Source organism: Nothobranchius furzeri, chromosome 12 (genome assembly GCF_043380555.1).
Source record: "Nothobranchius furzeri strain GRZ-AD chromosome 12, NfurGRZ-RIMD1, whole genome shotgun sequence".
NCBI lineage: Eukaryota > Metazoa > Chordata > Actinopteri > Cyprinodontiformes > Nothobranchiidae > Nothobranchius > Nothobranchius furzeri.
The window spans coordinates 14,498,934-14,519,715 of NC_091752.1; the positions used below are offsets into that span (position 1 = coordinate 14,498,934).

Consider the following 20,782-nt stretch of genomic DNA (forward strand, 5'->3'; position numbering starts at 1 on the left):
TTCTGCTCTAGATTTATGATCTGCTATTTGTATATTTCAACGAAAAAGACGGAAATGGCATTAATTATTTAGATTTATTTGTGGATTTTTTTTTTGTCGATGTTAACCCTGTTGTGTCTCAGTTCATGAAGCTGTTTTCAATGTTTCCCGCGATGCGAGCAGCTGATTGTGCAGCAGATGGCCGCGGACATGATCAATTTCGAAGTGCTAGTTCTGGATCAAGAGAAAGCCTGCTGTGCTGTGCCGATGATTTTATTTTGCGAGGATGGATTGAGGAAGGGGGACACACATGCTTAAATATCGACTGTCGGCAATAATCAGATTCATACTCATAAAATACTTGTTTACATGTTTTGTGTGTGTGTGTGTGTGTGTGTGTGTGTGTGTGTGTGTGTGTGTGTGTGTGTAACTCTGCCCACTAATCCGTTACGTATTTTGTTTCTTGTTGACATAAATACAAAAATTATGCAAAAGAAAAGAAGTGAAATAATGTACAAAACTAAAGTGTATGAACCAGGATCGAACCCGCGACCTTCACCATTGCAGGCGAACGCGTTAGTCACTAGACCACCAGCATCAGGTTCTAAAGCTCTTCGCAAATTTATACCTTTAAAACACTATTAAAATATATGAGTGCTGGCAGGCTTTACAGCAACGTATGTAAAATCGAGCCTTTTTTATTATTATAAACTTGTCGCTTCCGTACAAATGTGAAACAATATATCTGACGGAGATTTCTGCGGAGTTTCTGCACTTTCCTGTCAACAGAAACAGACATGCTGTCTGCCGCTGCCTTCCGCCTCCAGGCTTTTTCAGACTAATAACTGAAAACTAAAGACTGCACACGTTAACTGAACAAAGATTACAGCAATACACCACAACTTTCTCGCTACAAATATCGTCAAAACATATTTATGTGCTCAAACGATCTTAGTTTATCAAATTTTCTCTTAGAACAGCCTGAACAGAGTCCGCCATACTTTCTCTGTTTCTCAGTCCTAAATGGACCAATCACATTGCTGTTCTGCATTTCTTCATTTGCATGTAAAGGCCGGATTTGCTCACTAGCTAACTAGTGAGCTGTACAGCGGTCGAACTAGTTAACATGTTACACAGAATGCCAGCCAAGTGTGTATTTATTCAAATTCCACAAATTTACTAGTTTTAGGGGCATTTTTCTGCAGCTAGTTAACTAGTGACAGTGTTTTGTGTTCACTACTTAACATGTAAGGCTCAGTTTGCCCTCTATAAGCTAGTGAGAAAAAATTATAATGCAGATATGCTCACTAGTTAACTAGTGAGTGCTTCCTGTCCCATTACAAGTGAACTAGAAAGGCCAAATATGTCAACTAGTTAACTAGTGAAGGTAAATTTGTCACTAGTTAACTAGTAAGAACACATTTTTACATAACAAGTAAACTAGATTGCTCAAAAAACAGCAACTAGTGTGCGTCTTGTGCGCACTAGTTAACTAGTGAGCATATCTGCACCTCACTAGTTAACTAGTGAGCATATCTGCACCTCACTAGTTAACTAGTGAGCAAATCCGCACCTCACTAGTTAACTAGTGAGCAAATCCGCATCTCACTAGTTAACTAGTGAGCAAATCCGCACCTCACTAGTTAACTAGTGAGCAAATCCGCACTTCACTAGTTAACTAGTGAGCAAATCCGCGCCTCACTAGTTAGCTAGTAAGCAAATCCGCACTTCACTAGTTAACTAGTGAGCATATCTGTGCCTCACTAGTTAACTAGTGAGCAAATCCGCACCCTACTAGTTAACTAGTTGGCGTTTTGGGGCCCACTAGTTAACTAGTGAGCATATCTGCACTTTACAAGTTAACTAGTGATGCTTTTTTGCACCTTACTAGTTAACTAGTGGGTGCTTTAGGGCACACTAGTTAACTAGTGAGCAAATCTGCACCTCACTAGTTAACTAGTGAGCAAATCCGCACATCACTAGTTAACTAGTGAGCATATCTGTGTCTCACTAGTTAACTAGTGAGCAAATCCGCACCCTACTAGTTAACTTGTTGACATTTTGGGGCCCACTAGTTAACTAGTGAGCATATCTGCACCTTACTAGTTAACTAGTGATGCTTTTTTGCACCTTACTAGTTAACTAGTGGGCGCTTTAGGGCGCACTAGTTAACTAGTGAGCAAATCTGCACCTCACTAGTTAACTAGTGAGCATATCCGCACCTTACTAGTTAACTTGTGGGCGATTTGGGGCCCACTAGTGAACTAGTGACACTTATTTTGCACCTCACTAGTTAACTAGTGGACATTTGTACCCTCTCTAGTTAACTAGTGAGCAGTTCTGCCTTCACAAGTTTACATGTAAGTGTCACACTGAAGCCACTACTAGTTCACTAGCTGAGGTTCCTCTGGCAAGCATGTTAACTTGTGTGCCGCATGCAAATGTTTGGGGTGGGATTTTACGAAATTCCGCACTGTGATTGGTTGTCATATTTTATTTTGACACAGGGAGCCAATAGAGAGTCTTAATTTGAGAAATTCTCCGCCTCCTAATTAGAATTCTGCGCAACTAGCTAGCTAGTGTGAATGTAGACTTGAACTAGTTTACTAGTATACATTTATGTCCTCACTAGTTAACTAGTTTGGACAATGGATGCATCAACTAGGTAACTAGTGAGCCTGCTGCCATCAACTAGCTAGCTAGTGAGCCATTAATGGTTCACTAGTTAACTAGTGGCACTGACCTACTCCAACTAGTTAACTAGTTAGGAGTTAAGCCTTCACTAGTTAACTAGTGTGCACATTTTGGCCATCAATAGTTAACTAGTGAGACACAAAAAACCTTCAACTAGCTGACTGGTATGCACTTTGGCCTTTACTAGTTAACTAGTGAGCCATTTATGTGACAACTAGTTAACTAGTGAAGCCAAAATGTGTTCACTAGTTAACTAGTGCACATTTATGTCTACCACAAGTTAACTAGTGTGCACATTTTGGCCATCACTAGTTAACTAGTGAGACACAAAAACCTTCAACTAGCTGACTGGTATGCATTTTGGTCTTTACTAGTTAACTAGTGAGCCATTTATGTGTCAACTAGTTAACTAGTGAAGCCAAAATATGTTCACTAGTTAACTAGTGCGCATTTATGTCTACCACAAGTTAACTAGTGTGCACATTTTGACCGTCACTAGTTAACTAGTGAGACAAATACCTTCAAGTAGCTGACTGGTATGCATTTCTGCTTTTACTAGTTAACTAGTGAGCAGTTTTTGTGTCAACTAGTTAACTACTGAAGCCTAAATGTGTTCACTAGTTAACTAGTGCGCATTTCTGCTGTCACTAGTTAACTAGTGGGCACATTTTCACCCTCGATATTTAACTAGTTGACACAAACATGTCTAACTAGTTAACTAGTGGACAGAAATGGCTTACATGTTCATGACAATTCTGGCTGATATCCTGATATCAGAATAAATGCTCATTTGGCTTGCCATACAGCGGGTCCATTTGGACCCATGATTTAAAAATGCTTGAAAAGGCTTAAAATCACCAGTTTTCTTCAAATGTTGTTTTTCAGCTAATTGCTGGCTTAGTCATATTAATGGAACCAGTGTGTGAATTGTTTTTTAGTTGGCTCCACAGACAGTATTTTAAAATATAACACTCGTTTTTGATTGCAAAAACTGTTTAAATTCACTAAATATATTTCTTTTTCTCATAGAATGAGTAATAATAAACTATAAATGTGTTATAAACTAATATTAAAGTACACCTACCCAAAAAAATTTATCTTTTTTTTACTATTTAAAATGATTAACAATAGTGACATTTTTGGTGTTTCGGGTCAAAACGGACCCACATAGATAAATGGTAGGATAAAGACAACAAGTAACATTTGTTTTTCCATAAAACCAACTTTTATTTAACCAGACCAGTGTGTGTGTGTGTGTGTGTGTGTGTGTGTGTGTGTGTGTGTGTGTGTGTGTGTGTGTGTGTGTGTGTGTGTGTGTGTGTGTGTGTGTGTGTGTGTGTGTGTGTGTGTGTGTGTGTGTGTGTGTGCGTTGGTGATGTGGGCCATAATTGATCCTCAGAGGAACCCATAGCTTTTAAGTGATGCATACAACAGCCGTTTTTTCTGCCAGGACATTTTGGACCCGGTACACCACAGAGGTAACTTATTTGTTTTGAGACATTTAGAATTTAGTAAAATTGTGAAAATTGATCTTGCAGCATTTAAATAGGTGTGAGTGAGGATTAGATGAAGCCTCAGGACAAAGGACAGGACAAAGAAGGATAGTGTACAGTTAAACTTAAAAACGGGTCCATTTTGACCCTAACACAACAGAAGGATTAAATAAACTAAATGATTTTATCATGTCAGAAACAAAAACATGATGAACTGATGTTTAATATTTTATTTAGTAAAAGTTTTTAAATATCCCAAAAAAAAAAAAAACAGTTTTCTTGTCCGGGGATCAGTCCGCCAAGGCTCCCGCCTTGGTCTGCCACTCGATCCACACTGCACCGGACCCTTCATGTTCCTCCTGCGGGTGGTGGGTCCACAGTTGGATGAGCCTGTGAACCGTTCTTTGTCTCACCCTTCACCTAAGACCAATTTGTCATGGGAGACCCTACCAGGGGCACAAAGTGCCCCAGACAACATAGCTCCAAGGATCATTAGGGCACTCAAACTCCTCCACCACGATAAGGTGACGGTTCAAGGAGGAGGGTCCTATCGATAGTTGAATCTCAGATTGAGGAGGAGCAATGTGGTTTTCGTCCTGGCCGTGGAACTGTGGACCAGCTCTATACCCTTGCAAGGGTGATGGAGGGGTCATGGGAGTTAGCCCAACCAATCCACATGTGTTTTGTGGATTAGGAAAAGGCTTATGACCGTGTCCCCAGGTGGCTTTCTGTTAAGGGCCATTCAGTCCCTTTACCAGAGGAGTGTGAGTTTGGTCCGCATAGCCGGTAGTAAGTCGGACCTGTTCCCGGTGAGGGTTGGACTCCGCCAGGGCTGCCCTTTGTCACCGGTTCTGTTCATCACTTTTATGGACAGAATTTCTAGACGCAGCCGTGGTGTGAAGTGTGTTGAGTTTGTGGCAGGAGAATCTCCTCTCTGCTTTTTACGGATGATGTGGTCCTCCAAGCTTCATCCAGCTCTGACCTTCAGCTCTTGCTGGGTAGGTTCACGGCCGAGTGTGAAGCGGCTGGGATGAGGATCAGCACCTCCAAATCTGAGACCATGGTTCTTGACCGGAAAAGGGTGGCTTGCCAACTCTGGGTCGGGAGAGAGGTCCTACCTCAAGTGGAGGACTTTAAGTATCTCGGGGTCTTGTTCACGAGTGAGGGTAGGAGGGATCGGGAGATCGACAGGTGGATTGGTTCAGCATCTGCAGTGATGCGGACGCTGAGCCGATCTGTCGTGGTGAAGAGGGAGCTGAGCCAGAAAGCCAGGCTCTCGATTTACCGGTCGATCTACGTCCCAATCCTCACCTATGGTCATGAGCTTTGGGTAATGAATGAAAGAACGAGATCGCGGATACAAGCGGCCAAAATGAGTGTCCTCCGTAGGGTGGCCGGGCTCAGCCTTAGAGATAGGGTGAGGAGCTCGGACATTCGGGAGGGACTCGGAGTAGAACCGCTGCTCCTCCGGATCGAAAGGAGCCAGTTGAGTTGGTTTGGGCATCTGGTCAGGATGCCTCCTGGACGCCTCCCTGGGGAGGTGTTTCGGGCATGTCCTGCCGGCAGGAGGCCCCCGGGTCGACCCAGGACACGTTGGAGAGGTTACATCTCCAATCTGGTCCGGGAACGCCTTGGGGTCCTGCCGGATGAGCTGGTGGAGGTGGCCGTGGAGAGGACGGTCTGGAGCTCCCTAGTTGGGATGCTGCCCCCACGACCCGGACCCGGATAAGCGGAGGAAGATGACGACGAAAAGTTTTTAAAACCAGCAGAAACAGAAACTTGTTTTTGTTCTAAAATAGTTGATTTAAAATTTTAGAAAAACTGAGAAAGTTCTGGAAAATATTAAAGTTCTAATAAAAGTTTTTAAATGAAAATAAATAAATGAATTGTGAAGAACCAGTGAAAGATTTTAGTTGTTAACCCTTTATAGGACACTCATGAAGTGTTTTCATTTTTAAATTTCAACCCCAGGGTGTTATTGTAGTCCATAAACAAAGTGTGTTTCTGTTGTTACAATTTTCATAAATATTTATTTTCATGCAGAAAACCAGAGAAAACAAAGTGATGAAATATGGATGTTGACCCTGTTCTGGTAAAAGAAACCCCAAAATGAACACATGAACAAATTAAATAAACATTATTTTTGAATAATACAGTATAGATAATTATAAGACACTTTAGAGATGATTTTAGAACATGATATTGTTGTGAGCTGGGAGGTGAGCACGCCACACACCATGACATCACCTGGCTTGTGAGTTCTCTGATTCCAGGAGAGAGAGCAGCAGCTGCCATCAATCAGCTGATCAGTGGGTGGCCTTCATAAGGAGGACGGAGGACACTGCTAAGCCGCCGGATGATTACGCCTTACGGGCTCAGTCATCTTTCCATACACCACCTCCTCGCTGTGAGCTTTTGGATTTACTACTCGACCATACTACGTCTGGACTTCACTCCCGGTTCCCGTCCTCCTCACGGTACCACCTGCTCCCAGCACTACAGGCTCTCTCTCTCCTCCACTCCGGTTGTAAAACCTCGCTGATCTTCATCATCCCGGAATACTCATTCACTCTCCCAGCTCACCCCTCCCTGGAGGTCCTCCACCACGCTACGTCTGTAAGTCCTCCTACCAAACTCATCCTCTACCATACTACAGTATCAATCAAGGACTCACCTCTGTTTCCCTTCCCTCAGACGCTGCTCCCGTTTACCCATTCACTGGATTTCCAGTGCACCCTAAGTTCTAGTTACCAAATAAATCTTTATTTTTTCACATCCTGCTCCAGTGTGTTGATTCTGTATGTCTTGGGTTAAATCATTACCTCAGACCATGACAGAATCATCCGGCCAAGACGTTAACCCAGCAGAATCAGAACTCACCTCTCTGTCTCACAGATTAGCCCAGCAGGAACAACTCCTCCCGAGGCTTATGGAGCAGTTAACCCTTTCTGATCAACGTTGCCAGCAGTTAGAGTCCATGGGTCGGCAACTTCACGAATCTATTTCCATGCCTCGTCCCTCCACGTCCTCCTCAGATACACAATCAAATCCTGCAGCTGTTACAAGCTTTCCTGGAGTGGAAGCAACAAATTCCTCGGAGACTCATTTCCGGGTTGCCCCGTCACCGGCAACAACCCCCTTTGGAGGTGAGTTTGAGGATTGTCATAGTTTCCTGCTTCAATGCAGATTGGCTTTTGAACGTAGCCCCGCTGCTTTTAGATCTGACTCTGCAAAGATCTCATATGTGGTTGGACTCTTACGGGGCAGAGCCTTAAGATGGGCTGAGGCTAAAAGCCACAACGATTCATTTTTACTTGGACCCTTTAGAGACTTTGTGACTGAATTCACTCAGACATTTGGCAGTGAGGAATCTATTTCAGATATAAGGAGGAAACTACTGAATCTCTCCCAAGGCAGACGAACAGTGGCAGATTTGGCTGTGGATTTTCGAACCTTAGCAGCACGTACAACTTGGGCTGAGGATGCTCTCATCGGGGTGTTCACTAAGGCCCTGAACGACAGGATCAGGAACCAGCTGGCTCTCTGCCCTGAACCCAAATCCTTGGATGAATTAATCAGGCTGGCCATGTCAATCGATAAACGTCACCGCGAAGTGAGAAGAACGGAGGTGGTGACCTCTCCCCCTATTCCGGGAAACTTAATTGGAGCCAGGGGGCGTTCCACACCTGACCCCCTACCCACGGACGAACCCTTGAAGATGGGCAGAGCCAAACTCTCTCAAGAGGAGAAAGAACACAGACGCAAACTGGGACTTTGTTTTTATTGTGGTTTGTCGGGACATTTTGTGAACAACTGTTCCTCCCTGGTAAAAGGGGAGCACCCGCCAGTAAGACCGGGTCTAGTGGTAGGTGGTAACATGTTTTCTTCTGTGACCCGCTGTTCTTTGCCATGCACTTTGTTTTATCAATCTAAGCAGATTCCTCTTGAAGCCTTAGTGGATTCTGGGTGTGAGCAATCGTTATTGGACCCTCGACTGGTGACTGAATGGGGAATTCCCACAACTAAGCTCGCTACACCTCGCTCTGTCTCTTCCCTGGATAACCGCAATCTCTCATCCATAACTCTCCAGACGGTTCCTCTCCGCCTTCAGGTTTCAGGTAACCATGTGGAAACTCTCACTTTTTATGTGTTCCCTTCCCCTCACTCTCCACTGGTGCTAGGACATTCATGGCTTATCCGCCACAACCCCATTCTCGACTGGAGGGAGAACAAGATCATTGGATGGGGCCCAGAGTGTTCACAGTTGTGTCTGCGCTCCGCAGCTCTGCCTAGCCGTGGACCTGTCAATCCCCCTGCAAAGAACATCGATCTGACTATGGTACCACAAGTTTACCATGATCTGAAACGTGTTTTTAGTAAAGACCGTGCATCTTCATTACCCCCACACAGACCGTTTGACTGTGCCATAGATCTATTACCCGGAGCCCCTCTGCCTTCCAGCCGTTTGTACCAACTGTCCAAACCGGAGAGAGAGAGCATGGAGGAGTACATCCAGGACTGTCTTGCAGCCGACACTTTCGACCGTCATCCTCCCCTCTGGGTGCCGGCTTCTTTTTCGTGCCTAAGAAAGACGGTTCCCTCAGGCCCTGCATTGACTATAGAGGTTTGAACCAAATCACGGTTAAAAACAAGTATCCTCTGCCTCTACTTTCCTCCACATTCGAACCAGTACAGGACTCCACCATCTTCACCCGACTGGACCTCCGGAACGCTTACCACCTGGTTCGAGTTAAGGAGGGGGACGAATGGAAGACGGCGTTTAAAACACCAGTGGGTCACTTCGAGTATTTGGTGATGCCCTTCGGACTTACTAACGCCCCTGCAGTCTTCCAATCCTTGGTTAACTCCGTGCTGGGAGATTTCCTTAACCGCTTTGTCACAGTTTACTTGGATGACATTCTGATTTTTTCTAAGACCCTGGAGCAACACGTCCGGCATGTGAGAGCAGTTCTCCAGCGCCTTCTCGAAAACAGACTATACGTAAAAGCAGAGAAGAGCGAATTCCACGTCCCAACTGTCAAGTTTTTGGGGTTTGTCATTGAGGGTGGTAGGTTGAGGGCGGATCCCGAAAAGGTGCAGGCGGTGACCGAGTGGCCGACTCCGATGACTAGAAAGCAGCTTCAGAGGTTTCTGGGGTTTGCTAATTTTTATCGGAGGTTCATTCGTAACTTCAGTCAGATCGCCGCACCCCTGACCCAGCTGACCTCGATTAACAGAGCTTTTGTTTGGTCCCCAGAAGCCGAATCCGCTTTTCAGGTTCTGAAGAGGAGATTTGCCGACGCACCCATTCTACACCGGCCTGACCCTCAACGTCAGTTTACTCTGGAGGTGGATGCCTCGGACACTGGTGTGGGGGCTGTGCTCTCCCAGGTGGCTGAAGAGGACAAACGCCTGCATCCCTGTGCGTTCTTCTCACGACGCCTCACACCTACCGAGAGCAGTTACGACGTGGGGGACCGAGAGCTGTTGGCGGTGAAACTGGCCATTGAGGAATGGAGACATTGGTTGGAGGGGGCAGAACAACCATTCATCATCTGGACTGACCATAAGAACCTCATCTACCTCAAGGAAGCCAAACGTTTGAACCCACGCCAGTACAGATGGTCTTTTTTCTTTTCTCGGTTTAATTTCCTGATCTCTTACAGACCCGGTACAAAGAATACCAAACCCGACGCACTCTCCAGACAATATGCTCCAGACCGGGATAACCCACCATCGACCATCCTTCCCTCCAACTGTGTGGTAGGGAGCGTCACCTGGGAGATCCGGGAGCAGGTACTGGAGGCCCTTAAGACTGACCCTGGTCCAGACAACGGCCCCCCGGGTAAACTGTTTGTTCCCCAATCTGTCAGAGGCAAGGTCATTCACTGGGCTCATGCTGGTCGGTTCTCTTTACATCCGGGGGTGGCACGCACTGTGGCCCTTATTAAACGTACATTTTGGTGGCCGTCCATTTTTAAAGATACCAAGGACTATGTTTCTGGTTGTCACACCTGTTCCCAACACAAGGGGGACCATCGCCTCCCAGCCGGTCTACTCCAGCCTCTGCCTACTCCCTCACGGCCTTGGTCGCACATCGCCCTGGACTTCGTCTGTGGTCTTCCCATCTCCCACGGTTTCACCTCCATTCTTACCATAGTCGACCGGTTTTCAAAGGCTTGCCACCTGGTGCCCCTTAAATCTCTCCCTTCATCATCCCATCATCCCGGAATACTCATTCACTCTTCCAGCTCACCCCTCCCTGGAGGTCCTCGACCACGCTACGTCTGTAAGTCCTCCTACCAAACTCATCCTCTACCATACTACAGTATCAATCAAGGACTCACCTCTGTTTCCCTTCCCTCAGACGCTGCTCCCGTTTCCCCATTCACTGGATTTCCAGTGCACCCTAAGTTCTAGTTACCAAATAAATCTTTATTTTTTCACATCCTGCTCCAGTGTGTTGATTCTGCATGTCTTGGGTTAAATCATTACCTCAGATCATGACAGATATACAGATAATACAGATGATGTCACAATTATTAAACAATATAGAATATTTTTATAAAATGATATTAATGTGGAATATTTTTGATACGTTATTGAACAATAGATATTATTTCTGATCTAAAATAGATTATTAGAATAATTTAGAATATTTTATATGTGAGGATCTGCCTCATCATCTTCCTCCTGTTCATCATCACTGATGGTGAGATTGGTTGGTCTATAACTGTCCTCCATTTTCCAGAGAAAGCTTAGCTTAAAACTGCTAAATACATTTTATATCATAATTGTTATTACTGTTACCATGAATATTAACATTATGTCTAAAAACAACAGATTTTGCCTAAAATATTCATAATTTCTTTAACCTGTTCAGGGCGCGTGTACAAATGTGGCAGATTTGATGTTCATGCTAAGATTTCACCAACTTTATTGAGTTTAACATTTACAACACATGTGTCCTTATTGAGCACAACCAGTGAACCTGGTGATGTGAGACTTTCATAAATCTAGCGTTGTTAGCTTTACAGATCTGACCGTAAACGGAGACGAGCAGTTTTCTGGCTCTGCAGACACACCAACAGTTGACCCGTTGTAGCTCCGCCCTGACTGGTGGAATGGCGCCATGGCGCAAACCGTGTCTAGCTTGATCTCTGATGATTGTTTGGGTGAAATCTCGTAATTCTAAGAGTTCGTGAAAAAGCACACCGACATCATTTATGATATGAGAGGAAGTGTCTAAATATGGATGTTGGCCCTACAAAGGGTTAAACACAGAAAAACCTCCAACAGCTGCAGAGAACTGACCTCAGAACCTCCAGTCTACAGTCTGGACTCTCCAGGAAACCACAGAGATCCTTTACTACAGAATCAGACAGGTGGTTATCACTCAGGTCCAGTTCTGTCAGATGGGACGGGTTGGACTTCAGAGCTGAGCCCAGAGAAGAACAGCTGATCTCTGACAACCTGCAGCTCCACAACCTGAATAAAGAATAAAAGCAGAGAGCTGAAGCCAACAGGATGCAGGTTAAAACAGAAACATGAACAAAATCATTGAAATAAACAATTATTTTATCATGTCAGAAATAAAAACATGAACAGATGTTTAATATTATATTCAGTAAAAGTTGTTTAACTTTTAAATGTAAATAGATGATTTAGTGTCCTTAGAGTTAATCCTTTAGTTGTCCTCCCCATTTCCATCTTCTCTTCCAGTGTTTTGTTCTGTGTTCCCTTGTCTTTATATGGATTTATTCCAGTAGTCGGCCATCTTTCTGTTTTTTTTCTTTATTGCTCCCTAGTTTATCCTTTTGTTTTTAGTCCATCCCAAGTGTTCACTTGATTTCATTATTACTCCTCCTATACTTGCTCACTTCCAGTCTTTATCATCTTCTGTTTGTCACTTTTTCTACATAAATCAAGTTAAAGTGAAGTACTGCCTAGTCATTATTGAAGTATTACTGTGGTAGCGTACCAAAGGGCCAAGTATTTCATCAAAAAGACCAAAGTTAACTTTTAACTTAAGGCCCAAAACTGCTCCATGCAGGCAATCTGACACCGTGGTGCCGACATGAAGTCTATGAACTTGAGCAGATAATCTTAACTTATCCTGCGTATGCCAGAACATCATCAAGGCTGCAAGAAGACACAGGACTTCTTATCTATCCTCTTTGAATTAAAGTTCATCTTCCATGGCTCATAAATGACTTTAAAACTTCATAAGTTTATATAATCATATTTGTTCATTTGAATAATTCATCTATCAGTGTATTCACACATCATAATAACTGTTGAATTCATGTTTTAACATTCACTTCACATAAATGTGAAATAACATTCTAACTGCACATAAATGTGTAATAACATTGTCACTGCACATAAATTTGTAATAAAATTCTCACTGCACATAGGTGTAATAACATTCTCACTGCACATAAGTGTAATAACATTCTCACTGCACATAAGTGTAATAACATTCTCACTGCACATAAATGTATAATGACATTCTCACTGCACATAAGTGTAATAACATTCTCACTACACATAAGTGTAATAACGTTCTCACTGCATATAAATGTGTAATGGCATTCTCACTGCACATAAATGTGTAATGGCATTCTCACTGCACATAAATGTGTAATGACATTCTCACTGCACATAAATGTGTAATGACATTCTCACTGCACATAAGTGCAATAACATTCTCACTGCACATAAGTGTAATAACGTTTTCACTGCACATAAGTGTAATGACATTCTCACTGCACATAAGTGTAATAACACTCTCACTACACATAAGTGTAATAACGTTCTCACTGCACATAAATGTGTAATGGCATTCTCACTGCACATACATGTTCTCACTGCACATAAATGTGTAATAACATGCTCACTGCACATAAATGTGTAATAACATTCTCACTGCACATAAATGTGTAATGACATTCTCACTGCACATAAGTGTAATAACATTCTCACTGCACATAAATGTGTAATGACATTCTCACTGCACATAAGTGTAATAACATTCTCACTGCACATAAGTGTAATAACGTTCTCACTGCACATAAATGTGTAATGGCATTCTCACTGCACATAAATGTGTAATGACATTCTCACTGCACATAAGTGTAATAACATTCTCACTGCACATAAGTGTAATAACGTTCTCACTGCACATAAATGTGTAATGGCATTCTCACTGCACATACATGTTCTCACTGCACATAAATGTGTAATAGCATGCTCACTGCACATAAATGTGTAATAACATTCTCACTGCACATAAATGTGTAATGACATTCTCACTGCACATAAGTGTAATAACATTCTCACTGCACATAAATGTGTAATGACATTCTCACTGCACATAAGTGTAATAACATTCTCACTGCACATAAGTGTAATAACGTTCTCACTGCACATAAATGTGTAATGGCATTCTCACTGCACATAAATGTGTAATGACATTCTCACTGCACATAAATGTTCTCACTGCACATAAACGTGTAATAACATGCTCACTGCACATAAATGTGTAATAACATTCTCACTGCACATAAATGTGTAATGAGATTCTCACTGCACATAAGTGTAATAACATTCTCACTGCACATAAGTGTAATAACGTTCTCACTGCACATAAATGTGTAATGGCATTCTCACTGCACATACATGTTCTCACTGCACATAAATGTGTAATAACATGCTCACTGCACATAAATGTGTAATGGCATTCTCACTGCACATAAATGTGTAATGACATTCTCACTGCACATAAGTGTAATAACATTCTCACTGCACATAAATGTGTAATGACATTCTCACTGCACATAAGTGTAATAACATTCTCACTGCACATAAGTGTAATAACGTTCTCACTGCACATAAATGTGTAATGGCATTCTCACTGCACATAAATGTGTAATGACATTCTCACTGCACATAAGTGTAATAACATTCTCACTGCACATAAATGTGTAATAGCATGCTCACTGCACATAAATGTGTAATAACATTCTCACTGCACATAAATGTGTAATGACATTCTCACTGCACATAAATGTGTAATGGCATTCTCACTGCACATAAATGTGTAATGACATTCTCACTGCACATAAGTGTAATAACATTCTCACTGCACATAAGTGTAATAACGTTCTCACTGCACATAAATGTGTAATGGCATTCTCACTGCACATAAATGTGTAATGACATTCTCACTGCACATAAATGTTCTCACTGCACATAAACGTGTAATAACATGCTCACTGCACATAAATGTGTAATAACATTCTCACTGCACATAAATGTGTAATGACATTCTCACTGCACATAAGTGTAATAACATTCTCACTGCACATAAGTGTAATAACGTTCTCACTGCACATAAATGTGTAATGGCATTCTCACTGCACATAAATGTGTAATGACATTCTCACTGCACATAAATGTGTAATAACATGCTCACTGCACATAAATGTGTAATAACATTCTCACTGCACATAAATGTGTAATAACATTCTCCCTGCACACTAAGAGCTAACCTCTCTGCACGGTCAGCCTTTGCTGTGATTCCCATAGCACATTACCGTAAAATCAACAGTAAAATACCTCTAAAACATGTCATTTAAATGTAAGTTTGGGTACATTTAATGGCATCACAACATTTTAACAGTATTTCATTGTTTTAATGGAAGCAGATGTAAAATACAGCAGATACAACAACTGGGAATTATTCAGACACTATTCAGTCAACACCATTTAGATATCTTTGGTTTTTCAACCACCACTGGGTTATAGGGTGGTTTGCTTTACAAAAGTATCATTATGTGTTGCTAAGGAACGCCAAAAACTTATTTTTGGTTGGATAGAACAAGACTTTTAATAGTTGGATGTAATAAGCTTCACCAGAATTGACATTTTTTATTTGCTGTAATAAAATGTTGACTGTAAATTTTTACCTTCTAATATCTAAAGTTTGACGTGAATAGGCATGTTCAGAAACAACAGTTGCATTTAAACACTCGTCCTTCAGAGGGCGCTGTCTGAAAAACAAGCATGAATCTGCAGCAGGCGTGAATCTGCGGTTTCCGGGTCTACATGATGAGGTCTGTGGCTGCAGCTGCCTGCTTTTGTCTCTTGGCCTCGCGCAGCCCCAGTTCATGGCTTTTACCTGGATGCAACACAGGTGACCGGAGACAAATAACAGCCCGGATGTTCCCTTTCAAAACAACAGCGGGAAGACTTTGTGTGATTGTTCAATAAAGATCGGTAAAGAAAGAACAACACCAACTCGTTTTCCTAATGAGACGTGTTGATTTGGTACAAGTTGTTCAGCCTGGTAAGTATTCTCACTGCTTGTTTTGGCTTTTTAACCAACTATGGCTGTGACTTTCATTCAAACGCTGCAAAATGGACACAGAGTTGTTCATAAAATCTGAGACTACAGCTAACGTTTCCCAGATGTTTTAAACCTGATAAACAAAGTGATTTATAGGGCTGTAGCGAAGCGTCAATGACGTCGACGGCTCGATTCTAAAAATTCGTCAACGTCAGATCCGGTAGTCAACGCACCACGCCCACTTGTTGCATCCCCAGGAGTTTGTAGAGGAGGAATCTGCCTCTTCTCCACCTTCACTAACATCTCTGACAAATACCGAAGACCCGGAACAATGTCCGTCCACTACTAGATTATTTTCCTGTTTTGCCCGCCTTCGTCTCCCGGCAACGGACAACAACTTCCAGGGTCAGATGCGCTGCTCCGTCTCTATCGCAGATGTAGAAAATCACCTGGAGCATTTCTCCCTTCATAAAGGAGCTTCTTTCAGACATTAGGAGAGCTGTTTTGGTGGTAGCAGTCTCTCCTCCGTGCTGGTCTGTTTGCTGGGTGTTTTTGGTTTATTTAAACATGGTAACTTGAACTTAATGTTGGTAAAGCTACTGTTAGCATATTCCCTAACAGCTTCTTGCGTTTGGATAAGCTGTTACAGTTGTGGTCAGAAGTTTACATACTCTTGTAAAAATTATAATATAACGGCTCTACTGATTGTCCCGTTATGTTAACCCATAATAAAGACATTAAAGAACCGAACTTCATGAATGTTTTTTGTGACAAAGAAGTATCTGTTCCAATCACTCTATCAGAGAAAAATCAGAGTTTTAGAAATAAGCCATTATATTATATTTTTTACAAGTGTATGTAAACTTCTGACCACAACTGTACGCTTTGGTTTAGAGTTCATCTTTTTTGTAGTGTAGACCTCCCTTTTATTACATTTAGAGTGTTGTGGGTTTTCGGTTTAGTTTAAAATACCATAAATCCTCTAATATTAGCCTGCATTTAATTTACTGCCGGGTATCATATTTTGGCAGGTGTCGGAGTTGGCGGAGGTGAATAATGGCCAGTTTTTTATTGTGGCCGGGTGGAATGTGGTAACAAGCAAGTACGGGGGGCGGTTGTGTCATCCATCTCACTTTTGATTTGCCAGTGATAGACCACGAGGGTAACTTTAACCGTGCGGAGACAAAGAGGAGGCGAAAATTTGATATCAAGTTCAAAGAGAACGTGCTGATTATGCTGCAGAACACTCTGGGGAGCAGTAGCAGGGGTTAGGGGTTGTATGAACTAGATCGACTAGTCGACTTCACGGCTCTGTAGTGACTTTTTATGCCTGTCATCGACTAGTCGCTGTCACGTGATAATGACTGACAAGATGCAGTCCTCCAGCAGGTGATGAGCCCCTGCGCCGGGAGGCAGAAGCGACGCGCTGTGCCAGAGCGTCGGTACTGACACCGGCGGTAAAATGGACATTTAACCAAACTGTGACTTTTTCCCTCTTGCAATTTTACCTTCCCCTCACCCCCATCCTAATCTTAACCAGTTTCCGCATGCAAAGGTCTGATCGTTGTTGCGCTCCAGACATCTGCGTCCTGAGCACCGCCAAATCAGGTGTCACCACCTCAAAAACAAATTAAACACGTGGTCGTTCATGTTGGCTCATTTCCTTTCATGTTTTCTGTCTGTTATTTGTGCCTTTCGCTGCTGCGGAGCGAGGCTCTTCATCTGTTTTGTTCTCCGGTGACGCACCCCCAAAATTCCACTATCTCCGCTCCGGCACGAACTCCGCAGCAAAAACGGTCCCGTTGTAGTCGGCCGCCAAGCAGCGAGCACTCCGCTGTTTTTGCGGTCGGTAGATCTTTTAGAACTGCAGTTCAAAGGTAACTCATAAGGTGAATATGTATGAACCCAGGGAGCAGATTCTCTTTAGGATTGAGAGGAGATGCAGGAAGATAATAAACAGACTGGACAGAAAAATAGTCAAATAAAAACAAGTTTGCTTTTGTACCTGGTGGTTGCAACAAACAGACACCATTGAAGGTAATCAGAAGTGAGGAACAGAAAATGAAATAATTATTTTAATGTTTAGAGCAGCAGGAACTCTGAGAGGCTGCAGGCGCATCAGTTTGCTGCTGCTGCGCAGGGGGAGGGGGGAGAGGGCTGAAGTAGGATGCAGAAACTACCGTTGTTAAAAGAGATGTGTTAACTTAGAAAATGTGGGCGCAATTTTAATTGTCAAAAACTCCAGCGAACCTACCGACCCCCCACCCCCCCGCCCCCGCCCCCAGCTTCAGGTGTATGACGTTATCAACGACTAGTCGAAGTCGACTCGATTTTCATTACTTGACTGTCGACTTCAAAAAAAATTAAGTCCTGCAACCCCTAGCAGGGGTTGTATGAACTAGTCACTAGTCGACTTCACCGCTCTATAGTGACTTTTTATGCCTGTCATCGACTAGTTGCTGTCACGTGATAATGACCGGCAAGATGCAGTCCACGGAAAAGACAGCAGCCTGCTGTCAGCAGGTGGCAAGCTCCTGCACGTCGGGATGCAACGCGCTGTGCCAGAGCGTTGGCACTGACACCCGCCGTAAAATGGACTTCGTCGTCTTCGTCTTCGTCTTCCTCCGCTTATCCGGGTCCGGGTCGCGGGGGCAGCATCCCAATTAGGGAGCTCCAGGCCGTCCTCTCCCCGGCCTTGTCCACCAGCTCCTCCGGCAGGACCCCAAGGCGTTCCCGGACCAGATTGGAGATGTAACCTCTCCAACGTGTCCTGGGTCGACCCGGGGGCCTTCTGCCGGCAGGACATGCCCGAAACACCTCCCCGGGGAGGCGTCCAGGAGGCATCCTGACCAGATGCCCAAACCACCTCAACTGGCTCCTTTCGATCCGGAGGAGCAGCGGTTCTACTCCGAGTCCCTCCCGAATGTCCGAGCTCCTCACCCTATCTCTAAGGCTGAGCCCGGCCACCCTACGGAGGAAACTCATTTCGGCCGCTTGTATCCGCGATCTCGTTCTTTCGGTCATTACCCAAAGCTCATGACCATAGGTGAGGATTGGGATGTAGATCGACCGGTAAATCGAGAGCCTGGCTTTCTGGCTCAGCTCCCTCTTCCCCACGACAGATCGGCTCAGCGTCCGCATGACTGCAGACGCCGAACCAATCCGCCTGTCGATCTCCCGATCCCTCCTACCCTCACTCGTGAACAAGACCCCGAGATACTTAAACTCCTCCACTTGAGGTAGGACCTCTCCCCCGACTCGGAGGTGGCAAGCCACCCTTTTCCGGTCGAGAACCATGGTCTCAGATTTGGAGGTGCTGATCCTCATCCCAGCCGCTTCACATTCGGCCGCGAACCTACCCAGCAAGAGCTGAAGGTCAGAGCTGGATGAAGCTAGGAGGACCACATCATCCGCAAAAAGCAGAGACGAGATTCTCCTGCCACCAAACTCGACACACTCCACACCACGGCTGCGTCTAGAAATTCTGTCCATAAAAGTGATGAACAGAACCGGTGACAAAGGGCAGCCCTGGCGGAGTCCAACCCTCACTGGGAACAGGTCCGACTTACTACCGGCTATGCGGACCAAACTCACGCTCCTCTGGTAAAGGGACTGAATGGCCCTTAACAGAAAGCCACCCACCCCATACTCCTGGAGCGTCCCCCACAGGGTGCCCCTGGGGACACGGTCATAAGCCTTCTCCAAATCCACAAAGCACATGTGGATTGGTTGGGCAAACTCCCATGCCCCCTCCATCACCCTTGCAAGGGTATAGAGCTGGTCCACAGTTCCACGGCCAGGACGAAAACCACATTGCTCCTCCTCTATCTGAGATTCAACTATCGATCGGACCCTCCTCTCCAGTACCTTGGCGTAGACCTTTCCAGGGAGGCTGAGGAGTGTGATCCCCCTATAGTTGGAACACACCCTCAGGTCACCCTTCTTAAAGATGGGGACCACCACCCCGGTCTGCCACTCCCTAGGAACTGCCCCCGATGACCACGCAATGTTGTAAAGACGTGTCAACCATGACAGCCCTACAACATCCATAGACTTGAGATACCCAGGACGAACCTCATCCGCCCCCGGGGCTCCGCCGCTGTGTAGTTGTTTGACTACCTCAGCAACTTCTGCCCCCAAGATCGGACAGTCAATCCCCAGGCCTCCCAGCTCTGGTTCCTCCTCGGAATGTGCATTGGTGGGATTGAGGAGCTCCTCAAAGTATTCCTTCCACCGTCCGACTATAGCCTCAGTTGACGTCAGCAGCTCCCCATCCCCACTGTAAACAGTGTGAGCGAGTTGCTGCCTTCCTCTCCTGAGGCGCCGGACAGTTTGCCAGAACCTCTTTGGAGCCGATCGATAGTCTTTCTCCATGGCCTCACCAAACTCCTCCCACGCCCGAGATTTTGCCTCGGCAACTGCCACTGCTGCACCCCGCTTGGCTATCCGGTACCTGTCTGCTGCCTCCGGAGACCCACAGACCAGCCACGCCCTGTAGGCCTCCTTCTTCAGCCTGACGGCTCCCCGAACCTCTGGTGTCCACCAGCGGGTACGGGGGTTGCCACCACGACTGGCACCGGCCACCTTACGACCACAGCTAGCAACAGCCGCCTCGACAATCGCAGAGTGGAACAAGGCCCACTCGGACTCAATGTCCCCCACTGCTCTCGGGACGTGGTCAAAGCTCTGCCGGAGGTGGGAGTTGAAGACCGTCTTGACAGGTTCTTCTGCCAGGCGTTCCCAGCAGACCCTCACTATGCGTTTGGGTCTGCCAGGTCTACGCGGCATGTTCCCTTGCCATCTGATCCAACTCACCACCAGGTGGTGATCAGTTGACAGCTCCGCCCCTCTCTTCACTCGGGTGTCCAAAACATACGGCTGCAGGTCAGATGATACGACTACAAAATCTATCATCGACCTGTGACCTAGGCTGCCCTGGTACCAAGTGTACCGGTGGGCATCCTTATGTTCGAACATGGTGTTCGTTATGGCCAAACTGCGGCTTGCACAGAAGTCCAATAACAAAACACCGCTCGAGTTCAGATTAGGTGGGCCGTTCCTCCCAATCACACCCCTCCAGGTCAAGCTGTCATTGCCCACGTGAGCATTGAAGTCCCCCAGCAGGACAATGGAGTCCCCTGATGGAGCACTATCTAGCACTCGTCCCAGGGACTCCAAAAAGGGTGGGTACTCTGAACTGATATTTGGCCCATAAGCACAAACAACAGTCAGGACCCGTTCCCCGACCCGAAGGCGCAAGGAAGCT

The 20,782-nt window shown here is 44.9% G+C and overlaps 1 pseudogene; it reads right to left on the reverse strand.

Annotated features, from left to right (window-relative positions):
- The window catches only part of LOC107372711 (NACHT, LRR and PYD domains-containing protein 12-like), a 43,068-nt pseudogene that overhangs the window by 14,819 nt on the left and 7,467 nt on the right, over nucleotides 1-20,782 (reverse strand).